Source organism: Melospiza georgiana, chromosome 7, assembly GCF_028018845.1.
Source record: "Melospiza georgiana isolate bMelGeo1 chromosome 7, bMelGeo1.pri, whole genome shotgun sequence".
In the NCBI taxonomy this organism is placed as follows: domain Eukaryota; kingdom Metazoa; phylum Chordata; class Aves; order Passeriformes; family Passerellidae; genus Melospiza; species Melospiza georgiana.
The window spans coordinates 7981933-8003468 of record NC_080436.1 but is presented as its reverse complement, the minus strand read 5'-3'; the positions used below and the strand labels follow the sequence as shown (position 1 = coordinate 8003468).

Genomic DNA, 21536 nt, shown 5'->3' with positions numbered 1-21536 from the left:
TTTCATCATTATGGAGAAAATAATAACTCATGTGTGTTTTCCTGACACAAGTGTCCAGGATGGATCCTTAACTCCTGTGAATGGGTGGCATTTCCTGAAGTTTTGATAGAGCTGTGCTGACTTGTCCTAGCTAGGAGTCAGGCCTTTGAGTATGAAATCTGATGGAAGAAAACAGTTTCAGGCAATTCTTTTCTTCACAGAAAGCTTCTGACCATGTTAATTCAGTGTTGATGCCAATAAATCAAAAAATTAAGAGCAGATAATAAAATATGGTTTAATGTTACTTGCAACTGGATAAACTGAATAAACTCCTGGAAATCAGAACTGCTATGAGGAAGGCATTGCCTATGAATGAGAATGGGGAACAATTGAAAATTTGCAGGGTCTTACTAACAGAAGTACCTTGTAGGGAGGATAAAGGAATTACTTGAATAGGAGGAATGGCAACAACACTGATCTCACTTCAAAGTCAGGGTTTTTTGGTTGTTATATGTTGTCTTGCACTGTTGGTACCTTGCAGTGTTTTGAGTTGCACCCTTGGAAATGTGTTCAAACATTAAAAGAATGGATAACAGGATCATCTAGAAAACCAAACAGAAGCTCTGAGGCTCTTTCACTGCAGAAATACTGACAGTGCTCAGTGCACTTTTTGTGTGAATTCACTTTTTGTGTGAATTCCTGTCCCTGAAACTGGCAGATGAAAGTTGAAAAGGGTATGTGGTCCTGGAAAACAAGGCCCTTGGCTTCCATTAAGAGTGTTCAATGTGTGTCTACTCCCTTTTTGCACAGCAGGGGAGGTGCCCTGTAGATCTGTTATGTTACTGCTGCTTCATTTCTGAGCCACAGATCGTTTCTTGTGTGTAAACAATCTGATATATTCTGGGGGTTGTAGAACTCATTAAACTTTCCATTTCACTAGAAGTGGTAAGAGAGGCTATCAAAAAGTACCATAGCAGATGAGGAATGGTCTTAGGTCAGTTAGAGATAAAGTGAACAATGAAATTTGTCCTTTTCAGGAAATGTAAGATTATTCTGTTCTTTCTTCACAGAGACTGCAGTGAGCAGGCTGCTGAGCCAGTAGGCTTCAAATGTGAACCCCAGTCCAAAATGTCATTTAGCTGAGTGTACCTTGAGGGCCAGGGCCTTCAGAGTGCAGCCACAGACAGCTCCTGCAGCTCAGCCTCGCTGCCTGCAGGCAGTGAACAGCCAGAATCCTGGGCTGCCCATTGTCCTCAGTGAGCAGATCAAAGAACAGTAAATGCACAAGGCTGGAAGGAATTGTAAGAGACACAATGCACATCTTGGTGGTGGCAGCAGGTTCCCATCACAGCATATCTCCATGCTGTTTACCTGGTTCTTTTGGAGTGTCCAGTGAAGGCAGCTGACGGCTTCAGAGAGTTCCTAATTTAGTTGGATTAGCCTAAATCGCCTTTGCAAGTCTTTCAGACATGTTGAACAACTGCTAGCTTTTTACTTTGTAGGATTATCTCCTGGGCTAAGGCATGTCTGTGTGTCAGACAACACTTAACAGTATGAGGTTGATGGCTCTGACAGAAGAGCTCTGGAGAACCTGTTAGGAGCCACCTCCTCAGTGGAGGCTGAGTATTCAATTGTTCACCTTGCTATTACTGTGGGGTGTGACCATCTCCACCTAAGAGCCAGCACAGCAGAGAGGAATGTGGGCTTGCACTGGCTGAGCAGTGCTGTGCACCTGGGATCAGCCTGCTGGGTCTCAAATAAGATGGTGGGTGAAGCTGTGTGTGGAAACATTTCCTCTTTGCTGCCTCTGCAGCAGCACTTTGGGTCAGTGAGCTCATGGCATTGATTTTGGATGATTTTGAATGTGATGAAATACTCATAAACACTCTCAGCTCAGTGTTTTTTTTTTCTGGCTGCTCACACAAAGCATTGCAAGGAGATGAGTCTCAGGCTCACTAACCCTGGCCCCCTGAGCACACATTCAACTACCTTCCCTCCCAAAGAATATAGGATATATGTGCTGCCCTTTTCCAGTAAATATGCTATATTGTAACAGAAAGCTAGGTCAGACCGGCTTGTTTTGGTTGGTTCTTTACAAAAGTAGATTTGCTGGTGTGGGCCATCTGTCTTTCAGATATTTATCACTAATTCACAGTTTGTTTTGGGACTCTGAGTTAGGCTGACAGGTCTCCAATTCCCTGTGTGGTTATCATCCTCTTCCCTTTTTATGGTGGTTGGTGGTTCTGTACTTTTAGGCAGTGCTTTAGGTCTTGTCTCATTTCCTGTGAGTTCATGGTGTCAGTGGTTTCATCTATTAGTGTGTGGTTGCTTTCAGTCTGTTGGTTGGGGTTTTTTAATGATAAAGAATTTTTAGTAGGATTTTGTCTGCTTCAGTTGACTTTCCTGCACAAATCCCTTCTTTAAACATATTTGTGGTCAGCACTGTAGTCAGTTGATGTCCCACCTTTGTTTTATCATAAAATAAGTTTTCTCTGCATTTTTATTCCACCTCTAGCACTTTTCTGCACTTTTTTGGCCTCCTATGAAGCATTACTGACCTGTGTGGAGTTGCTTAAAATCTGTCTTTTTTTCTTTGAGACTCTCTGCCCTTAATCTGCTCTACTCGTTCCTTCCTTATATTTGAGTAGTTGATGTTATCATTTCGTCATCACCATTACCCAATCCATCTTCCACCTTCAGATTTCCAAACTTACCAGTTTCTCCCTTGTAGCCAAACCAGCTCCATCTTCTGAAGTGAACTGTCCCCAGGGTGTTGGGAGATGTATCCAGTTATGCCAATGATTTTTTTTGGATAAGCTCAGCTGTCATTATATTATGTGCCCATCTCTTGGGGCAGGTGTATACTGAAAGGTGGAAAACACTGGACAACTTTAATTTCCTATGAGATCTTACTGGGAAGCAGTTAGTGAAAGACTTTGGTAACCAGAGCTGTCAGTGTGACTCCTTGCAGGAGCACCAACTTCACATAAAAGCTGACAGCATTAGCAAATGCCACTGTAGTTACAGGAAAGGGACAGATAGTTTTGTTCACTGTAGGCTTTAAAGAGAGCTCCTGGTTTTATCATCCAGCAAGTATTCAGAAGTCAAAATGCCAACATGTCGCAGTGCTAATCTTGTTTTCTCTGAGTCAAGCAGTTGGCATGGTATTTTATTAGTAGTCTTTTCCAGAATATGTCCCCTGTTCACCACAGGCTGCATGAGTCAGGGCTGTGATTTGGAAAATCTTGATGCTTTTAAAGTGAAGTTAACTGAGTGTAACTGTAGCAAGAGTGTCTGATTGGTGTTTTATGGCCATTTTAGCAACAAGTCTGTTTCCCTTTTATTGTGACCACAGATAGTAGGATGAGTCTGCATTCTCTAAGAAGTAAATAATTGTGGACCAAGCTGTAAAAATGCCGGAAATTCTTCTTGCTGGAGGTGCCAGAGTTGTGTGCTTGTCCATCGTTTGCTCATCAGAAGCTTGAGAAAAGGGATCCTGCTGGTACCATTCCTCCCTTTCTGCTGGTTTGGATGTGAAATGAGGAGCTCCTCAGAGATTGGAGGGTTTTGTTCAAGAGGGGAATATTATGTATCAGTTGTTACGTGGTTGTGACCATTACCATCAGTGCCTGGATGAGTAGCCTTTTCCTAAAGAATGCTCAGTCTTTGGTGCATGGCTCTGCACCTGGGGTGGCACCTTAGACAAATGTCATTTAGTGAGTCTAACCAGCTTACAGCTGATTTTCTTCTCAGACATGTGGAATTAACCAAAGACAATAAGATCCATGCCTGGCCAGTATGTTGTAAGAAATGACTTTCCATTTGCTGGTGTTGAGAGGAAAGAAGAAATAGTTTAGCTTGACTTCCTTTCTTCTCTTTTCCTGGTTACACCTCTATCTTCACCCTCAGTTATGGCAGAAGTGTGCTGTAGAGACTTAAGTCTTTTTGTGCTTTTGGGAAGTTCCCCCATGCTTAAAAGAAGGAGGGAGGGATGGGGTCCTTACTTTCTGCCCATGAATCAGCTGTTGCTTCCTGTTAACTTTGGCAAGACATTGAATCTTCTCTGCCTTTCAGTGAAAGTAAATATTGTTCTTCTCTAGCTCTGGTAAAGTCAGAGATGAGACTCCCACTGCTTTCAGTGATACCCTCTATGCTTATGGGTACAGGGGGATATAGCAAAGTTTGCTAGAACCACAAGGTGCTTTTATTCCTGCTGACATTTATCTTCTCCCCATGTTCCCCTGTGAAGCAATGAGTATCTTAAATAGCTTTGTCCAGCTGTGAGTTTTGTTACCCATGTGTTGGCAGAAGTTAGTTCTGCAGGTAGAGTTCATGCTGATGGAAGATGATAACCTGGAAAATGATCCATTTGTTGGCTGTTGACGTGAAGCTGGGTAGGGAAATCTGTGCTTCCTTCTTAGGCAATGCAATTTATACATGCCAACAGGTTTGCAGTTTATAGGTGCTTCTCCCTTGCCTAGCCATTCCCAGCCCAGGATTTGCAAAGCAGTAATTAGTCCTTGTTAATGCCATTGTGATGGTATTATATCCATTGTTAGATGTTGAGCAACTCAAGCACAAGGCAGTTAAGGAGATGCCCAGGCTCCTGCAGTAAAGCAGCTGTAGCACCAGAGAATTCTCTGTGCTGCTCAGCAGCACTTCCTCGCTGCAGATTTTCTGTGGTGCATGATACCATGTCACCTGATACTGAATTAATAGGTCCCATGAGTCTGGTCTGCAGCTTGTAAGCACATCATTTGTTACTGTGCGGTGAAACTGTGGAACTCCTGTCAACAAGGAAGCTTTTGGTAAATTAGGTTGTATGATGTGCAATGTTTGCTTGCTGACTCCTTGTACTTAGGGCTGTTGCTGTTAGCTTCCTTTCTAATTTTTGGTAAATTAGTGAATCTAGATACATGAAATCTAGTGAATCTAGATACATGAAAGGTGTTCTGCCTTCAGATCATCTTCTTTCTGTAAAGAAGGAAGGGATTTAATTGTTTCTGTGAAACTCTGATCCTAACAGACACTATAGTGTAGCCTGTGCTTCAGAGGAATCAGCTTTTCCATGGCTTTATGCACTTTATACAAAAACAGGCACTCTGGAGGCCTGGGCTCTTTGGAAAGACATGGTCTGATGCAAATCAAGGGATGTAAGCTATGATGGCAAGAGGTGTTCTAGCCACTGAAAAAGAGCATTTGGTGTCACTTTGTGCATGTTATCAAAAGCAAAGAAGGAAGGCGTTTTCTTATTAACATGTTCCAATTAATGAGTCTTTAATTCATATAATAAAAATAAAGCTTTTCCCTTTAACAGCTGCCACTAACTGAGAGCTTCTGTTTTGTTTCAGATTGTGGAAGCCTGAAATAAAATATCCTGTGACTGACAAGGTGACAGCAACACTGCAAGGTGGGTTTTCTGTTTTTGTTGGTCTCATATCAGTCATTCCAGGGCTCTGGAAATGCTGCATCTTGACTTTACTGGGATGGATTGCCTAATGAATCTCTGGGGCTTGTTCAAACAAACCCAAATAGTTTGACAGGACTCCTCCTATGCCTGCATGTACATGAGTTATGTATTGTTATGGTGTTTTAAACAAAGAAAATATTACATTTTCTGTGCTGTGTGCTGAAAGTGTTTATGGCACAGAGGTGGAAACAAGTGAAAATAAAAACATTGAGGTTTTTGCCAATTTTTTTATGTAGACATCTTTTCTGTAGGAAATGTCCTCTTGTCATTGTGAGTTGAGCTGGTGCTGCTCAGCAAAAGCACTGGAAGTTGAATCTGTGATGTGGCATTTTTTTCTTTTCACACTTTGAGTTCACACTTAGCAAAAAAAGTTCCCTACAACATGTGCTGATCACTTGTGTGTTAGTCACCACATGCTCACCTTGTCTGAGGATTCATTGCTCTGTTTTGTTGAAATGTTTTATTGAGGTTGTTTATAGGATATGCACATTTGCAACACAGCCCAGATGCAGAGAGATGCTGATCCCAGGATTTCCCACTTGCACCCCTGACATTATCTGTTTGGAGAGGAGTTTTTGTAATGGGTTCAGACAGCTTTTAGTTATTTGAATGACTCAAGTGAAAAACAGCACAGAGAGAGCTGGGAAATACCATTTTCACTTATCCATTGGTTATTGGAAGAATAATTACTTGGTCATTCTTCTTTCAAGAGAAGTTAAGTTTTCAAGCACCAGGTTTATTGAGTGACACTGCACAGTCATAATGAAGTTGGATTTTGTTCTTGGGTTTGGTTTTTACCTTTTCTGTAGTCGGTTCTTTTCTGTCTTTATGGTGTGGAGAAAGGAGTAAAAACTGGGACATTTGTTGCCTGTATCTGTGTGCTGGGCGTGGTTTCTGGTGACAATATTGCTGCTCTTACTGCAGCCTCACATTTCTCTTTTAGAGGTCATAGATTCACGCCTTCACACAAAGGAAGAAACTTTCTGGAGGATGTGTCCACAGCCAGAGAGTGAGCAGCAGTATTTCAGTGCAGAGCAGCAGTGTTTCTCTGCTGGATGTTTCAGAGTGTGTTTCTTGTCACCAGCTCTGAAATGCTGCATTATAGCTGTGACGGGCTGCAGTGCAGATGTACCACTTGTATTTCTCAAGACGTTTTAAAAAATTGTCGCAGTCATGTAAGATCCTCTCTGGCGGTGGGAGAATCAGGGGAGATGTGAGAATTTATCAGCAAAGCTCCTGTTGTCACTGTTCTTGAGTAGAAACTGCCAGGGTATTAATCCTTATTGGTATCCTTATCCAGTGAAAAGTGGTCTTGGCTTTTGTTTCAGTGAGCACATGAGGTTTCTTTTATCTGCTCCTTGTCAGCCTCTGCATGTCATTGAACTTGAATCATTGGGCAAGAAGTTAAATGGTCAGGAAAAGATAGGTCTTTCAAGGCTGTAATAAGGTCAAATCCAAAAACTTAAATAGGAAGGAGCAATCGAGGATCTGAACTAAAAGTGTAAGACAAAGCTGTTTGGTGGGTGCTCTTTGCAAAGAGCACCAGGGGAGTTGAGGAGAATTCATTCTGCATTTCATTGTACTGGTTTGTGCTTCAGTAGTCTTTGTGGCAGGGTTTGAATGTGCTGTCTGTTCTTACCGAAGATTTATCACAGCTGATGTGTGTAACCAGGAAAGTCAGAGCAGGCTAGTGAACTTCAGCTGAAGGGAGTGGGCCAACTCCTGTCTGCTCACAGAACTGAGCAGTAACACACTTCTCCCAGTGCCTAGATATTGGTACTTCCAGCTGCCTTTGTGCTTCTCATAGTTTATCGATAGAAGCTGTGTTCTTGCATAAATGGAGAGGAAAAGACCTTCTTGTAATTAAATACTCAGTTGTCTAAATCCCATTTTATTAAGCTGAACACACGGTACAGACTAGAGGAGTGATTTTGCACCGAGGCTGTTTAAACACATCAAACTTTTTCAGTTTTATTAGGTTTTGTTCTTCTCTTTCTATCTACTCCATGTGAATCTAGGGCACATGCAGATCATGTTCAGTTCTCTTTTTCTGTCTTGCTAGTCTTCCTTATAACCCTCTCTTAGATGTGTACACAACCCATATAATGGCACAGAGAAGCTCTTCACCTGTTTATTGGTCTCAGCTGTTGCATCACTTTCTGAACTGCCCCAAAGCACCTTCTTTGCTCATCAGACAGCAATGTATCTTGCACAAAAGAATGAAAACAAGACTGTTTGTCTTAGGCTTGTCTCTGCAAACTTTGGCATGTGTTAGACACAAATATTACCTAATTTTTCTTCACTTGAAGGGCAATAAAACCCCAATCCTCAAAAGAAAATATTAAATGTAAGCAGAACTGTTGTGTTTTACTGAGAACCTGGGGAAAACAAAGCAACAAAAAGATGGCTTTATTTCTTATCAGAATATTTCACAGGAAGAACCTAAGCGTACATAATGGTACCAAAGCCTCTACTTATTAATGGTGAATTTCTCTGTGGTACGAACAAAAAATAGAAGAGAATTTTATCAGAAGCCTGAAGACCTGCATTGCCTAGCCTAACTTTAGGCCCTTGTATGCCATTACTGCTTGCAAGCAGTGTGCTTACCCTGCTCTCCTCCTGCAGAGAGCAGAGACTGTAGATGAGCATCTCAGGAAGCTGGGAAGGCAATGTGGGATTGAGCCATTTTCTGAAGAACCTCTCTCTTTCCATTAACTCAAAAGAAACATACAGGATATGTAGAATGAAAGAAATGAGTGAACTGTGTTCTCAGAAGCCCTATAAACAGACAGAGCTAGCTGAACATTTGCCTTTGTGTTGTTTTTGGAATATACAAGAACTGGCATCACCACTTACACTGTGGAGTCTTTTAATACTTCTTTCTTTAAATTGCTGCTGTTCTGGGCTGTTTCTCTTGTACAAGTGATCTGCTGTAGCCCAGCAAATAAAAAATTGTAATAAGGCACCTGATCTCTTGGAGAAACCTAAGTTTCATCCTGCCAGGGTATACTGGTTCTCTAGTTCCCAGTGTAAGATTATGCACCTCAAGTTGTTTTGCAGAGCTGCTCATCTGTACACAGCATTACCATTCTCTCCTGCTAGGAACAGAAAGTGTAAAGGGATTCTGCATTCAAATTGCTCCCACAGCAACTCTCAGGAACTCAGAGGTTTGTGGGGAAAGCAATGTCATATGTGGCACAGAGGAGTGAGAGCAGTCCACATGGTCAAACAGCAGGATGTTATACTTCTTTCTCTGTGACAGGTTTTCTGTATGATATTCTCCTTGTGCTAAAATTAAAAAAAAAAAAAATAGAAAAGAGAAAGTCAGACCTACCTGTTGAAACCATTGATATTACATCCAACATCCTTTGGAGAGAATCTCTTTGAGAGAGAATCATGTGAGGCAGAAGCTATTTAGACTAAGCCTTCACTATTTACATTGGAGTTGTAAGCAACTTGATCTTGCCCCAAAAATACCTGCCAGCATTCCAGTTGATTGGAAGTGCTCCTTGTCTTGTTCCAAGTTCTCCTCTTGTGAGAAGGAGCCCTGCAATGGGCTGTGGGGCAGAGGGGAGAGAGTTTCTCCATGTAGAGTTCTCCTGTGGTGTTTGCCCCCAGCAGCACTTGGCTGGGATGTGCAGCACGCTGTCTTGCGCTCTCAGTGGGCAATCCTGCTAGCCCTGGGCAGAGGGAGGGCTGTGGCCCAGCCCCTGGGCTGCTGAGCTAGAAAAACTCATGGCCTGGGCTGCATCCAGCAGTTCAGGATGGAGGCAACAAACTGTGACATCAGCCAGCCCCAGCTCGTGGCCTTGCAGAACTGTGTGATGTTCTCCCTGTGTTCGTAGGTGGAAAAGCAGCAAAGATGTTGGTGTGGTGTCTTCTTCCCCAGAAGCTTGTGGTAGGATGGGGCCCAGGGGAGGAAACAAGTGGGAGGTGCTGCATGAAGGTGGTGGCTGTAGAATTTCTGCAGACAAACCAGCTGGCACCGACATGACTGAAACAGGTGTGCTTGTGGTATGAAGTCTGACAGACCGGATTTCTCATTGCATGGCTCTGCTGGACTCATCACAGGCATGTTGTTACTGCACAGCAGCAGAACTGGGCTGGTTTAGTTCTCGTTCATGTACATTTGTGTTACATGTCCAAACTCCACTTGCTGAAATAACCCAAAACCTGAGATTAGGAATGTACAGAAATAGGTATTCTTTTAAGGACCACTTTACTTTTCATCTTCTCTGATTACATATGACATATAAAGATGCAGTTTTCTGAGTAATACCAAATGCTTGGGTTACCACTCTACCAAACACCAGATGTGAAACCCAAAGGCTAGCAGGCTGTTTATTGAAGGAGTATCTGAGCAAGCTGTTCTTATTGATGCCAGCAGCTCCTGAGTGCTAGTTAGTTAACCAAGTAAATGTTTGTGGGTTGTTTTTAATTCCATTGCCAGCAGTGTCTTCAGGAAAAAAAAAAAAAGAAAAATGGAAGGAACAGGTGGTGCACAACTTCTCTTTTAAAAGGAAAAAGGGAAACAACATATTGTAGAATTGAAAGCATCTGCTTCTACTTAATGCTTAGTCTTCAGTCACTCTGAGATGCCATTCATTTATGTGGAATAAATTGCTACGTACCAGCTAGTAGGCCCTTACAATACTTTGTAACCTTATTTTATTCAGTGGGGCAAAACCACATTCCTTACCACCTCCTGCATGTCCTATCAGGAGGCTGGATGGCAATAGGATAAACAGTTTTGATTAGATCCTTCTGCAGAGCAGAAAGTAGGATTTTTACTTTTGACTTCAATGGGAGTAGGAGCCAGATCTTTTTTGTGATGTGCAGCAATGATGTCTTCTGAGATGGTCTTGAATAAATGTTATGCTCTTTAATTCTAACCTTAAAGGTTTAAATTAAGCAAGATAAGTCGCTTTGGAGATAGAAAATATCTTCTATGAGATTATTTGATACAGCAGGAAAAATAGGTAGGTTTGCAGGTGAATGGTGAAGACCTGGATAAAAGTTTCTACTCCTGAAAGGTTTTTTGGTATGTGTTTTTTCTCCCTGCCCCCCAGGTGTAGGAGATACTGTCTTTATCTACAAGATTTGCTTCACTTACAACTTTTTAAAAGAATGGCTGTAATGCCATTACATCCTCAGTGTCTTTTATTATTGGTGGGGAGAGAGCATTTCAGTATGTGTAGCACTCAGAGTCAGAAGCTCTTATGTTGCTTAGAGCCCCAACTCATATCCTGTTGGTAGATTTTTATCTCAATTTCTTATGTTTTCACAGGTTTCTGAACACATTACCACTCAAAAATTGACATGTCAAAAGTCTTTCTTCCAAAAAATCACTCATAGTTGTTTTGTGGTTTTTTTCCCCTACTGGTTCCAGTAATAATAGAACCAGGGTTAAAGCTGTTCAGTCTGATAGGGCTGTATGAAATGTGTCACTGGAGCTCTGCCTAAAGGCAATGTCAGATTTTCTGGTGTGGCCAGGTCTGCAAGATAAAAGGGTTGACATCCTGAGGAAAAAGAGATTACAGTCATAGGAAGAATCAGTTATTTTTCTTCCAGTTCTTAAATGCTGCAGGCATAAACATGCCTCATCATCTAAAGGTAATAGAGTTTTTCCTTTTGTGTTGCTTCTCACCTTGGAAGCCTGTGGTATTAATGGGAAGCCATTCACCAGATTCTTGATTTTCAGGCTTTGAAAGGTGGGCTGTAGAATTCACTTCATTTGTTGAACAATGTATCAATACAGGAGTTACTGACTTTAACACTTTCTTGTGAAACCCAACTGGTTTTGCTTGGAACTGATTTTCCTTATTACTAGTATAATATAGTGTGTGTATATATATGTAAAAAATATACAAATACATAACATATAATATATTATTTGGTTGTTTTGTTCCGTGAATGAAGCATATAACACTTTTAAGAATATACAAATTACACATCCTTTATTACATCTCTGGGTATTTTTGTGTAGCTGAAATAACTTTGTCAAGCTTATAATTCCTGGGTTGTTAAGACTAGTGTCTCAAATCCTGATAAAATCAAGTCAACTCTACCCTTCTAGGGGATGGGATAATGTTTTGATTCTCATTAAAAAAGAGAAAAATACTTCTTTAGAAGTCCATGTCTCTGTTGTCCATATTTACCCCCTGCTGGCACACAGGGCTGCTTATGCTTTGCTGTGTTTCTTCATAATCTAGGTTTGTAATCCAAATGCTGTGGTGCTTTCCATTGCCAGGCATTGATATAAATGCACTTTTCTCACACTTTATTGTTGTGGTGCTTTGAGCTGAGCTTCCTAAGACTGATCATCTGAATAACAGTTAATGGGAATGGTGTGGCTGAAAGTATGAAAACCTCAATTCTTAGGTTTTAAGTGCATTCTTAGAGAGATTTAGTTGAGGTATGGAACTGTAGGCAAGAATTCAACTGATTCATGTGCTTTTGACAGAGCTGTCTCACTCAGACTGGTATTTCTAAATATTTCAATAAGAATCTCAGAGATAAGGGAAAATCAGTGTTTCACAATGGTGCTGTATTTGAAATCCAGAGCTTTATAAGCTTCTGGTAATTATTTTTTTCCTTGAGATACCTGCTGAACTACATAATAATCCTTCTATAGAAAAGATGATGGAAATGTGTGAGGGGGTTAGGAGCCAGGTGGGTGGTGAGGCTCTGTGTGGTTGAATGTTTACATCTGAGAAAGGCTTTTGGACCTAGTTTGGAAAAACACCCCTCAGGAAATAGTGCCTGCACAAAAATTCTTGCTGTGGAGGTGCGGTGGGAGGTAAAGGTGCAGGAGTCACAAATGAGTTTGAACTCATCCAAGACTGTGGGTAGAGGGAAGCCCCTGTTCTCCAGCAGTGTGCAGTGTACAGCTCTGTGTCTTTGCTCACCTTGTGATGAGGAGGCCAGGTTTAGAAGCCAGAAAATCCCATGTTACTCCTTTGTGCAGGTGGTTTTTTTTTTCCATAGTTGGGGCAGTGAGGAAAGAGCATTCATGGAGATTCAGTCCTGAAGTACAGAGTGTCTCCATTAGCAGACTCCGTTAGTTTTTCCAGTTTGCATCTGAGGAAATGAGGAACATTAGGATATTAATGTTATTAATTAATGCTGGCAATAAGTAGGCAAGTCTGTGACCCAGCTGGGATCAGATTCCAAGCTCCTGAGCCTCATGCAGTGCTTTTTTATTTCTTCCACCAAAGTGGCTTTTTCTTTGTACATCTTAATTAGCAGCTTAGCCTGATCTAACAACTGAGAAATAGCTTCATAGTGCAAACAGTAACAGTATGAGCAGATATGTGTATAAAATTGTATTTTGTTTCTAATTAGAGCAGAGGTGCGTGCCTCTGGAGCACTTTACAATGTGCTCAGAAGGAGAACATGTGGACTCCAGCCCATCAAGTAGGGAACTACTGCTTTGGATGAAAAGCTGATGATTTTTTTCAGGCAAATTCAAGGGCAAGCTTTGTATGTGGGCCGTGGAAGCTGAGCTAGAAAGCTTGAACTTTTAAATACAATTCTGACTGAATCTGCCATTGTTATGTATTGACAATTATGCATTCTCATAATAAGCAGGAGAATTATTATGAAGCTGAAGCTCAGGATTGCTGTACTCAAGCTCTTCATGTCAGAATGCAATTGTGCATATTGTGTTTGTGCTAGAAGCCTTGAAGCAACAGGGCCAGATGCTTTTTTATCTCTGAAGTTGCTTATGTCCATTGATTTCAATAGATTTGCACCCCCCTGCAGTTACAGCCAGCAAAACCAGCTCCTGAGTCTCAGAAATACAGCATGAAAATGCTGAACAACATCTGTAGCATAGCAACAGGAAAGCTTTTATGCCTTCCTCATTTACAGCAGGTCTTGGACCCTGGCAGTAATGGTGAGCATATGGTGGAGGGTTTGCTTTTTTTCTGGTCAGACTGGTCAAATTTTTTGGGAGTGCATTGCTGACTAAGTTTAAACAGCCAGATATGGTGCAAGGGCTCAGCTTTGAGGAACCTCATCTTTGGTTCAGTGCTAAGGTTTGGGAAGGCATCACAGCATGACTCCATGACATCTGCTTGCTCTCCATGGCATTGACCCATCCCCTGTGTCAAGTTTGGCCTTCTGATTCCATTGGAATCTATGCCAACAAGGGTTTGGCATTTCCCAGTTTCCTCCTGGGCAGTGCTGTTGCATGCTGCATGGGCAGCAGAAGGCCCAGGCTGCCCATCCCATGGCAGGCCCTTTCTGGGAATGGAAAAAAAAGGTGTTTTTTGTGCATTGCAGTGAAGGAGGTGCTGGAACTGGGAGAATAGTTGGGGGCTGTGAGCAGGCAATTAAGTGTTCCTTGGGACCAGCATCTCTGCTTCTAATAATCAGCATTGAGACCTGAGAGCAGTGTGGCACCTGCTGATGCAGCTGCTTTTTGCCTGCTGTCAGGTGTCTGAGTCTTATGCAAATAAACCATTTAAGAAAATGGATTACTTAAGTCAAGCCATTCTGTAAAGAATGTCACCAGATTCTGTACCAGCCAGCCAGACACCTGAAAGATGTCCTATATTTACACAAATGTAGCATGTTTTTCCCAGTATATTTTGTGGGTTTTATGTTATTTGCCTTTATGTTCTTCAAGTAGCATGAGTGTCATAACTATGTCCTGTAGTTATACAACCAAAAGAAGTAGAAAAAAGCCTTCTGTGTGTCTTCTGCATCTTGGGTTTTATTAGGTGTCTGTGTACTGACAGAACAAGATGGGAAACTTTCAGTGTTCAACTGTTACCATGTGGGGTACTGCAGTGCAAGAACTTGGCTTTTTTGTTTCTGCTCATCATTTCCCACCCTTTATTTAAAATGGTTTTCTGGTGTCTCAGTAAATGGACAAAAGTGATTCTGTTTTCCTAAGTGCAGTACCAGGGAGAGCACCTTTCATGTAAAGAGTTTTCCAGAACAAAATCTAGAGCTGAGTTTGAAGTGTTTGGTTTGTTCCTGCAGCAGTGCTAATCATTAACTAATAAGAGAATAATTTGCAGTTCAGAGAAATGCTGTAATCTATTCGTGCCTGTGGGAAAATATTGCTTTCACTGTGTTCTTTGGGGGAACTGCAGTCATTTGAAGGAAAAGAGGTTAGGAAAGTGTGCTCTGCTGCATGTCAGCTAAAGCAGCTCTTTGTTTTCTTGGCTGCTCCACTGATGAACATGACAAACCCCTCCATTCAGGAAGATGATAAAACCAAGTGTGCAAACAGAAGCAGCTTGCCAGTCATCCTGCCCAGTTGTGTGCTGGGAGCTGATGGATGAACTCAAACTGCCCAAGTGCAGAAGGGCCAGAGAGCAGTCAAAGAGAAACAGGAGCTGCCCAGACCCAGCTCCAGGAGCCCCAGAGTCAAACTGTTCTGTGCAGGTGTAAAGATGGGTGGGCCTTGCAGCCTGTTTGCTCAGGCAAGAAGGTTCATTTTCTGCTGAGCCATGCATGGAGAGCCTTCTGAGCTGGAGGAGACCTGTGGGTTTCATGGACAATGTGCCATTTTAGACCCTGCAGGCTACCTGGACAAGCAGTGTGGTTGGTAATTTCTTTTGAAGTAGTGCCAAAGTCTGACATTTTTTAGCTGGAAGTTGGGAGCAGGATGTAAGTTTCCTTTATGCTGACTTCACCCACCCTTCTTCTGTGAGTCCTCATGGCTGAGGAAAGGTCTGACTGGCACAAAGGGGGCTGCTCTTGTATGGACCCATTTCCTGTATTTCTTATTGAGAAGATGAGTTTTGAAGATGCAAGCACTCCTCTTGGGGAGCAGTATTCATAGGATGGGTCATGAATGCTGGTCACTGATGCAGTTGATGGAGTCTTTTTGAAATTGCAATTTCTTTAGGCAGCTAAGGAATGAAGCTGAGGCTGAAGGTTACCCAGGTCTCCTCAAGGTTACAGAGCATATTTGCAGGAGAAGCAATCTGCACCTCATCTTTAGAATTAGTGTCAATGCAGAAGAGAGTAGGCAAGCCTCAAACAAGTTTATTGTGGTTATGAATCATGTGTCTGGGCACAGAAACTGTGATTTGTGGTTTCAGGGCATTTTTAAAGTGCATGACTCTGTGGATAAAACTTGCTCTTGCAAGGGGAGGAAAAAAAACCAGAAGGACATTTAGATTAAGTGGAATGACTGAGACTTGGACCAGAAGTTTTATAAAAAGCAGTGGGGTGTTCTTCTTTATTAAACATCAGTTTAGAGTCTTTGAGCAGGAAAGTCCAGGTCTGCAAATATTGCTGGCCTGTCCCCAAATCCTGTGGTTTCTCTCTTGCACAGAGCCCTTTGCAGCCATAGCAGAGGATGGCATTTTGCAGGCCCTTCTGTCAGTGGGCAGCATGACCCAGCCCTGCAGCCAGGTCAGTGCAGGCTGAAGCTTTGCTGTGTGGGTGAGAGGTGGTCAGGGCAGAGTGGACATGCCCTGCCTCTGCTAGGCTGTGTCTGCCTTCATCAGAAGCAGTAATTGCTCCCTAATTAGCTATGTACAGCAGTTGCAAGTTGGAATTTATGTATGAGTTCAGTCATGGCATGTGAGGAATTAGGAAGACATCAAGAAATGGGGTGAAAGTCTGAGTTTTGCTTTTGCAAGTGCAGACATAATGAAGGGGGACGTAAGCCCACAGAGGGTTTTTCATACCAACTTTCACAAGGGCAGCACATCTCAGAAGGCTGTTATCTACCCTATGAGTCTGAAATTAGACTCTTTGGAGCAGGGCATAAGCAAAAATGATGCTGTGTTAATGAAAGATTTTGCGACCTGGTCTGGTCACATTGCTCTGGGTCTGTTTTCCAGGGAGATTGAAGAAAATATTTTAGCTGTGAAATCCTAAGAAACAGCCTGTAAAGTGTCAGTGCTTGCATTTCTAGAAAAGCTATTTTCTTCAGCTCTTGGTTGAGTTCCTCTGCAAGAATGCTAAGTTTGAAGGTTTATGTGAACTTGGTGTGTCTCAATAAAGATAGAGTAGGCTCTTTGCATGGGAGCTGTCACATTCATCACTTTGACTTAAAGGTTCTTTAATTCTCCTGTTCAAATCTTGCCCTCCTCTGGAGATGTTTTCTGATTTCCCCTTGATGAACAAGTATTGCTGTAGACCCTCTTCTCCCCCAGTGAGGAGTGGACCAGGGGTATTGGTGAGTTGTTGGGAAATGGGCGCTGCTCTTGCCCCCATACACATCTTGTGTTTCAGAGACACACAGCCCGTGTATTTATTGTGTTTCTCCACAGAACCCCTCTGGTTGTGTGTCTCCTCTTGGTCTTGTGTAATGTGGTTGTGCTAGGTCATGCTTTTAAACCACAGAATTTCTGAGTGCTGATTGCAAATTGGAAAGGAAAGATTGCTTGGATTATCAGCAGGAAAACAGTGGAAGACATGACCTTTCTTCTGCTCCTCAGGGTAAAGCAGAGATCCTTGTAGAGCTCTGCTTTGAGACAAATTGGTAAATAGCAGGGATGTTTTGATCTGTTACAGGTTGACTGCTGAGGTTTTTGTATGCTTCCTAGGTGCTGAAAAGGAGATGGAGTGGAAAAGACATTTCATAGGTATTAGAACTTGGAAAGCGAAGTCATGTAGAGATGTAGAAATAGCTTATTCAGGCAGGAGTAACAAAATCTAGGGAAGTTAGGCCAAATGAAGCGGTGCAGATGAAAATGTTGCCTGAGCTCAGAGAACAGGCTGTGACTATTTGCCATGATGAGGTTAGGTGGGGATGGTGTGAGCTGCAGGGAGTGCAGCAGCTGGGAAATAAAAAGGGCCAAAAGGTCAGTGCTCAGAGCCAGGTAAATGAGCCATGCCATAGGACAGGGCAGTGCCAGAGCTGCCTGGAGATGTGATTCCAGAGGTGATGTGCTCTGGTGGTGTCCTTGACAAGGACAGCAGGGCTGACAGTGACTGGCTGCGCCTTGCGTGCTGGTTTGAATTCAGAGGAATTGGGTGTGATGGAGTTAGCACACTTTGCTCTGCCCAGAAATGGTGCCTTGAGAGGCTGCCTAGAACAGGGGCTAGACAGTGTCAAAGGAATAAAGCAGGGAATTATTAACAGGCCTTCAAAGGATACACCTTGGGCTGTACAAGAGCCTGGCCGAGGCTACACCCAATAGGGGTGACAGGTCACAGGTTTTCACACTTCTATAAAAGTTTTGGTCCATTTACATGTTGGAGTTAACTGTCCAATTACAGCTTCAGGTTATGCAGTCCCATCCTCCCAGATTGCTCTCCCCAGTTTGCTGTTATTTATACTTCTTGGGCCTGAAGCTGCAATGGTGTCCTTGGGCTGCAAAAGGAATGGTTTGTCTGACTAAACTGTGAGGAGAACTTGCTAACACTTTGTATGAAGTTCAGAGTTATATATTAATGCAGTACAGAAATATGGAAAATATGAAAGCTGAAACTTAAGGCATCATAAAGAGTTGGTGAAAATCATCTTCTGCCATGACCATCTCTTTTCACAGTTTTCATACTTTGCAGTATTCTGTAGCTGTGTATGATACAGGAGACAACTTTTCTCCCCAGATGAGGGGGAGTCTAGCAGACATGAGCCTTGTGGGAGTCTGGAGGAGCCCCTGACCTGCCTTTTGATGAGCAGGGTGTGAAATTGTTTTAAAGACTCTTCAGTGGAGAGAGACACTATGTTCAGCCCCACATTTTGTAAGAGCATGTCTTCATGTAGGATAAGTAGTGTTGGTTTCAAGTGTTAAATGCTACAGGTGAATAAAAGGAGAGACAGGGTCTTAAGCATCTTGAACTTTGTCTTCTAGTGAACATAACTTCCAGATCTCATTTTCTTTTTGCTGGCTGTTGGAAGATGCATTTCTGTTATCAAACATGAGAATGACCTGAGTATTCTTCCTGAGCTTTCAGTATTGATTCCATGACAAGTAATTGGGAAATACACAGTTGTACATGTTGTAGGATACTTCTTTGAGATGTTTTTCTTTTAAAATAGCAAGTGGAACAAGATATTTGTTAGAGTGCAAAAGGAGCAGTTGTTGCATGATTGTATTATGAAGGGTCTAAACAAGGCATAAGAATTACTTTAAAGCCTAACTTCTGAATTAGTGTAATTTTTGACTATTAGATAATTCTGAGAGTGAGCACCAGGAGGTGACAACACCTCCACATTCAGGTAGAGAGTTCTACCAACTCACCTACACTTCCTAGACCAGGTGTTTTATGTGTTACATGTTTAAATCTGCAGTTTCATATAATTTCTTCTCCAGACCAGTCCTTGCTTATGGTCTGGATTTTGGCCTTCACACCCACTGTTGTGCTGGCTGCAGGAGAGCCAAGCTCTGCTGCAGCATGGGATTTGCAGGACAGCAGTGGGAGTGCTGGGGAAGAAGGTGCTAGTTAGTGTGTGTGTGTGTGTATGTGGGGAGCAGAATATGGTCCTTAACAAGTACAGAAAAAAGGTGCTGGGGATGGGGGAGTTACTGGGTTCCTAGAAAAGCTGGTGGATGGCTTTTCTAGGAATGATAGTTTAGAGCTACGTAATGGAAACAGTAGAACCGGCCTGAAAAATCGGCTCAGTGAGGTCAGGGAAGCTCAGCAAGTGAAAATAAAAACGTCCCAGGTTTTCCTGTTCTTTGTTACTGTGGTGCCAGGATTGATTCTAAGTTTGCTGTGTGTCTGTGACCTTGGCTGGCTTTGATCACTGTGGTGCAGAGCACAGTGTGATATCTCTGGATCTTGGTCCCCTGGCCAGCAGAAAGGATGAGTGGGTTTCAGGCAGGCTGTGCTCCAAGCCCAGCTCTGCTGCTGATTTCCTGGGTGACCTCAAGCAGTGTAGCAATGCATTTAGCATGCTGCAGAGCCATGCAGCCAGTCTGCTGTCCTTAGGTGTGCATTAGCAGTGTTGCTGTTGGGAGAACTGGTTTCATTAAATAAAGCTTCCAGAGAACAGTTGGCATGATTTGAGAGAAGCCTACAGTTTAGTGCCTGCAGAACACTGAGGAGTAAGTAGTAAAAGCTGCTTGAAGTTCTAGCCAGATGATACAGCCAAATTGTCATTATCATTGCACATCACAAAAGCTGTTTGGGAGGAGATTTAGCTGTTTTCATTCATGGCTTAGACCAACAACAACACCCTGCAATAGCAGCCACATTTGTGCAAACATTTCCTCATTGTGAGACGAAAGCACTCATTGGCAAGTGAGGAAATTTTTGTATTAAAAGGCTTTGCCTGTAGCTGTGGACCTGGTTAAGTAATATGCTATTAAGCTCAATTAGAGTGGCACAATGAAAATAGATGCAATATTTCTGCAAGGAAAGAGCATGTAAAGACCTGAGTGAATGAGGTGTTGTGAATAATGCCCCCTTATACGAGTAGAGCCATTGAAGTCGGGAGCTCTGCGCCTCTATTTCATGGCGTTTCTGTTACTGCTTTGTTGACTGTAATGTTTTTATTTTAAAACTCAGTAACTGAAACTTGCTAATGCAAATAAACAAAATGGACAAAGCATCTTCTGGAATCCTTCATGCTTTGCTGGTATGAACTGGAAAGAGGCAGCCTCTCTGTTCCCTTTCTTCCTAACTATATAAGATTGCAAGTTAGCTTATCCTGTGGTAATGTGCCTTTTGGAGTGAGTGTAAAACCATCCTGTCCCTGCATGATGCACGTAATACGTGGGAAAAAAATTTCTATCTAGTAACTGAAGAGGACAGTTTCCTGTGAGCGAGTTCTCGTGGTCTCTGGTCTCCAGCCAGATCTATTTTTTACTGCCTTTTTATTTATTTTTCCCCTCCCCACTAATTTATTTTTTCTTAAGAAGAAAAAAAGTGTTACTAACATGATTCTTACATGCAGACAGGCTGCAGTTCCAAAAGGCACCAACAAAGGCCTGAAGGTAACAGGTCTTTTGGTCACCTTGAAGTAAAGCTTTTGAGCTATGAGAGCATAAGAGAGAGAGAGAGAGAGAGCCTGTGCTGGTTATCACTGTTGAGCTAAAGCCAGGTTCAAGTAATTTGATATTACTGCAGCCAAAAGTGTTGTGTTCCTGACCCTGCTAACACTTAGGCTGATGTCACATAAGGATCAAGGAACACAGAAGTAGTTGCTTGATAATTCACCTGACTAGTAAATAAATCTGAGGAGACTTATACTGAGAGTGCAAGAGGAGTCCAGCAATGTCCAGCCTGGTGTTAGTGGTGGTCTGAATGTATGGAGAGAGGAAGAAAATTAAATGGGATCCAAGGAAATGTTTGGAGGGTAGAGATGTGAGAAGGGAGTCATTTAGAACAGTAATTTTCCACTAATGTGACTGGAAATCCTGGCTGCAGCAATAGAAATGTTGTGCTGCAAGTCATGTGTGTATTTAAAACCAATCTCAGTCTGTTTGAACTTTTTTCCCATGTCTTAGGAATCTGTGAATCTTTTAAAAAGCAGTTAACATCAAGCAGGAGAGATACGAGTCTATGATGATAGAAATTGGGCTTGAAAGGCATTCTGAGATCCAGGTTCTTAGGAGTGCCAAAGGAGAAAGGCAGGGCAATGCTGTGGCAGTTTCACAGGTGACAGTGTCAGCTTTGGATTGCTTTGTCCCTCCTCAGCTTTGTAAATCTCATTTCTGGACTGGATCAAGAAAGCTGCAGCAAGCAAAAAGGCAGAAAAATGCGATGTACACACAGGACAAAGGGTGGGTTTCCTAATAAAGGAGTGAGAATGTGTCAGTGCTTGCAAACAGGTACCCTGGTTAGTACCCACAGTGAGGTGATTAAATATTTAATTAGGAAGGTGAGTACACCTACCTTCCCATAGGTAGTAACAGTTGACAAAAGGCATGGAGAACTAAGCCTCATTTGGAGTCATTTGGAATCTGAAACACAGCTTGTACAAGTCAGATCTAGAAATAGATGGGTTTTCCTCCCATTACATTTGTGTGTTGAATGGTTTTGGTTATGTTTTAAATGTTAACCTGGTCACTCTAGGATGAGCGCATCTGGTTCTCTGATCTTGGAAATGGCAAGTATTTGAAAAATTACCTTTAGGTTTTTTTCCTGTGGTTTCTGGGTACTGATTCTCAGAGCCACTGTGGCACTTGTTAGTTTTCAATGGACAAATGGTTTCATGTAT

General features: G+C 42.3%; 1 protein-coding gene across 16 annotated transcripts in view; it reads left to right on the top strand.

Moving 5' to 3' along the window:
• The window catches only part of MAP2 (microtubule associated protein 2), a 216166-nt gene that overhangs the window by 42037 nt on the left and 152593 nt on the right, over window positions 1-21536 (top strand). For all 16 annotated transcript variants that reach the window (XM_058027808.1, XM_058027821.1, XM_058027830.1 and 13 more), the window contains exon 2: window positions 5331-5389. The gene's annotated coding sequence lies outside the window, so the exon portion shown is untranslated. The remainder of the gene's footprint in view (window positions 1-5330; window positions 5390-21536) is intronic.